Below are 4,127 nucleotides of genomic sequence, written 5' to 3'. Positions count from 1 at the left end.
TTAATCATAATTTTGACTTTGGTTAGTATGACGTTTTTAATCATAATTTTGACAGTGGTTAGTATGACGTTTTTGATCATAATTTTGACTATGGTTAGTATGACGTTTTTAATCATAATTTTTGACTATGGTTAGTATGACGTTTTTGATCATAATTTTCACAGTGGTTAGTATGACGTTTTTGATCATAATTTTGACAGTGGTTAGTATGACGTTTTTAATCATAATTTTGACAGTGGTTAGTATGACGTTTTTGATCATAATTTTGACTATGGTTAGTATGACGTTTTTGATCATAATTTTGACAGTGGTTAGTATGACGTTTTTGATCATAATTTTGACTATGGTTAGTATGACGTTTTTGATCATAATTTTGACAGTGGTTAGTATGACGTTTTTGATCATAATTTTGACAGTGGTTAGTATGACGTTTTTGATCATAATTTTGACAGTGGTTAGTATGACGTTTTTGATCATAATTTTGACAGTGGTTAGTATGACGTTTTTGATCAATTTTGACAGTGGTTAGTATGACGTTTTTGATCATAATTTTGACAGTGGTTAGTATGACGTTTTTAATCATAATTTTGACAATGGTTAGTATGACGTTTTTGATCATAATTTTGACTATGGTTAGCATGACGTTTTTGATCATAATTTTGACAGTGGTTAGTATGACGTTTTTGATCATAATTTTGACTATGGTTAATATGACGTTTTTGATCATAATTTTGACTATGGTTAGTATGACGTTTTTAATCATAATTTTTGACTATGGTTAGTATGACGTTTTTGATCATAATTTTGACAGTGGTTAGTATGACGTTTTTGATCATAATTTTCACAGTGGTTAGTATGACGTTTTTGATCATAATTTTGACAGTGGTTAGTATAACGTTTTTAATCATAATTTTGACTTTGGTTAGTATGACGTTTTTAATCATAATTTTGACAGTGGTTAGTATGACGTTTTTGATCATAATTTTGACAGTGGTTAGTATGACGTTTTTGATCATAATTTTGACAGTGGTTAGTATGACGTTTTTGATCATAATTTTGACAGTGGTTAGTATGACGTTTTTGATCATAATTTTGACTATGGTTAGTATGACGTTTTTGATCATAATTTTGACAGTGGTTAGTATGACGTTTTTGATCATAATTTTGACAGTGGTTAGTATGACGTTTTTAATCATAATTTTGACAGTGGTTAGTATGACGTTTTTGATCATAATTTTGACAGTGGTTAGTATGACGTTTTTGATCATAATTTTGACTATGGTTAGTATGACGTTTTTGATCATAATTTTGACAGTGGTTAGTATGACGTTTTTGATCATAATTTTGACAGTGGTTAGTATGACGTTTTTGATCATAATTTTGACAGTGGTTAGTATGACGTTTTTGATCATAATTTTGACAGTGGTTAGTATGACGTTTTTGATCATAATTTTGACTATGGTTAGTATGACGTTTTTGATCATAATTTTGACAGTGGTTAGTATGACGTTTTTGATCATAATTTTCACAGTGGTTAGTATGACGTTTTTGATCATAATTTTGACAGTGGTTAGTATAACGTTTTTAATCATAATTTTGACTTTGGTTAGTATGACGTTTTTAATCATAATTTTTGACTATGGTTACTATGACGTTTTTGATCATAATTTTCACAGTGGTTAGTATGACGTTTTTGATCATAATTTTGACAGTGGTTAGTATGACGTTTTTGATCATAATTTTGACTATGGTTAGTATGACGTTTTTGATCATAATTTTGACAGTGGTTAGTATGACGTTTTTGATCATAATTTTGACAGTGGTTAGTATGACGTTTTTGATCATAATTTTGACTATGGTTAGTATGACGTTTTTGATCATAATTTTGACAGTGGTTAGTATGATGTTTTTAATCATAATTTTGACAGTGGTTAGTATGATGTTTTTGATCATAATTTTGACAGTGGTTAGTATGACGTTTTTGATCATAATTTTGACAGTGGTTAGTATGTGTATTGTATGTGTTAGTATGTGTATCAATAGTAGTGTATTGTTTCATGCGCACGAAAGTTAAAACCTCAGCATTGTTTCCGGAAGTACAGAGAACGGATTGTTGTTTTTTTGTGGTGTTTGGTTGAGATTTGGAATCGATCATTTTCGACAGATTTAATATGGAGAGTAAAAGGAACCTTAGTTTTTCTACTCCACTGAATTAAGGAGGACAAGCAGCCTCAAGCTCAAGCCCAGTTACTGTGAATGCCTTGATGAAGCAGCTGATCTCCGGCCAGAATGCTATATCTCGTCAGCTTACTACTTTAATATCTGCACAGCATGAACAGGCTGATCTTCTCCAAGAGGCTCTCCAGCGTCTTTATTCTCTCGAGCAAAAGTATGAGCAGCACGGACTAACTTACAGGAAGAGCCTAACAACATTGTGAAAAGATTTAAAAGGGCACGTAACGTGAGGTAAGTTCAGTTATTGTTATATAATGTGCCTGTAAACCAAAGTTGGCTTACAATTAACGTTAGCCTAATAATGTTATGTGTTTTGTCTCCAGCGGTTACTTTGATGGCCATCTTATTCAAACTTGAAAATATTGTGGTTCTTGCAGATTGTGAATCCGTTTAAACGCATTTTAATTTCAAACTTTACAGGAATCTGTAAGGTGCCTTTGTGTGAAACCCAATTCAGAGAACAGCCCACACAAATACGATCCACAGACTGGGTAAGACTGCTTATTGTATACTGTAAATGTTAGGTTAACCTACTTCTAACGTCATATGAATTTGAAATGCCAAAACTGAATTTCATTAATTATAACTGCAACTTTTCCCCCCAGAATAGTCATCACACAACCTCGCTTTGACCATTTTCCTTTGAAGAATTAAGTACAACTTTTACAGATGTTGACCCTGAATGTGTAAAAGGTAATCTTAAAGATTGTATTATTTTTTAAAGTAATTTTATATTAATATTTACCATGTGTGCTTTGTTTTGCTTACTTTTATTGGTATTACAATTATTCATGATTTATTTAGCAGGTTGCAAGACATATTGAGACACCACGGAGGAAGTATTCTGTGGCTCAGCCTGAAAAGGCCCAAAAAAAGACGCTATGAAGAACATGGCAAAGAACCGTCAAAGAAAGTGAAGGGTAAGTTAAGAAACTTGCTAAGCATTTATTTTCTCTTTAGGAGATATGATTTTGTCAATATTGTGATTAAACTTATACATTAAACCTAATACTTTGATAATGCAAAATTGCATGTAAACTGGAGTGAAGAGATCTGCTTGTCATGTGAGCACCTTCCTGCGATTAAGACCTTACTCTTAGAATACATAGTTGTATTATTGTTGCACATGTAAACACAGTGTGTGTTTTAGTGGTTAAATTACTGTCATGTTTTGCAGTTGCTGGAGACCAGGTCCAGGGTTGTACAAGCTAACGCAGAAAGAGACCTGTGAGAGACTGCAGCAATAGAGCAGATGTCTGATGAAGATGATGCTGTTGTTGACGGAAGGCCAGTGTGGATGATGAGGTCTCCACCAAACAGAACCGCGGTTGTCTGCGCTCTGCCAAGTGCCACGAACCAGACTAGAGGCTGACCCATGCTACACATCACATCATCAGTGCATCATTATAATGTATTTTTACAATGCTCTTTGGAAATGTTTCCACTTATATATATTGTTAACTTAGAACATATATTATATGCATTTTTTTTCTTTTATTCCTTTACATCGCCGTCCTTTAAATAGAATTTGCTCACTTTTTTTCCCCCATTCATTTAATAATATGTTTACAATGCTCTTTGGGAGGTTTTTTTTTTTTTCACTTATTTTTATTGTTTACTTAGAACATTTATGTATATTATATAACCTTTTTTTAACATTCTGGTTCTAATTTTATAATGTTTAAATTTTTGCATTGTCTCATTTTATAATGTTACATTTTAGATACACTGTGTATTTATTTCTTTATATCGCCAACTTTTAAATATGTTGTTTTAATTTTATTTTTTACCCTTAATTATACTTTTTTACCCTTTCATTTTAACTTATGTTTATTTTATATAGTTATATTTATATTGTTTATTTGTTCCTTTTAAATGCCTTTATTTTTGTT

The 4,127-nt window shown here is 31.7% G+C and overlaps 1 long non-coding RNA gene across 2 annotated transcripts; it reads left to right on the top strand.

Moving 5' to 3' along the window:
- The first annotated feature begins 2,020 nt into the window (after positions 1-2,020).
- Positions 2,021-3,885, top strand: LOC137085291 (uncharacterized). Of its 2 annotated transcripts, none has more exons than XR_010906953.1 (4): positions 2,021-2,726; positions 2,841-2,928; positions 3,043-3,155; positions 3,413-3,885. It is a non-coding gene; the product is annotated as an uncharacterized lncRNA (long non-coding RNA). The 2 variants fall into 2 exon arrangements; XR_010906952.1 differs by having other exon boundaries at positions 3,040-3,155.
- Positions 3,886-4,127: the final 242 nt, after the last annotated feature.

This window comes from Pseudorasbora parva, chromosome 8 (genome assembly GCF_024679245.1).
Source record: "Pseudorasbora parva isolate DD20220531a chromosome 8, ASM2467924v1, whole genome shotgun sequence".
Classification (NCBI taxonomy): domain Eukaryota; kingdom Metazoa; phylum Chordata; class Actinopteri; order Cypriniformes; family Gobionidae; genus Pseudorasbora; species Pseudorasbora parva.
The sequence above is the reverse complement of the archived record's forward strand: the minus strand, read 5'-3'. Positions and strand labels throughout refer to the sequence as shown.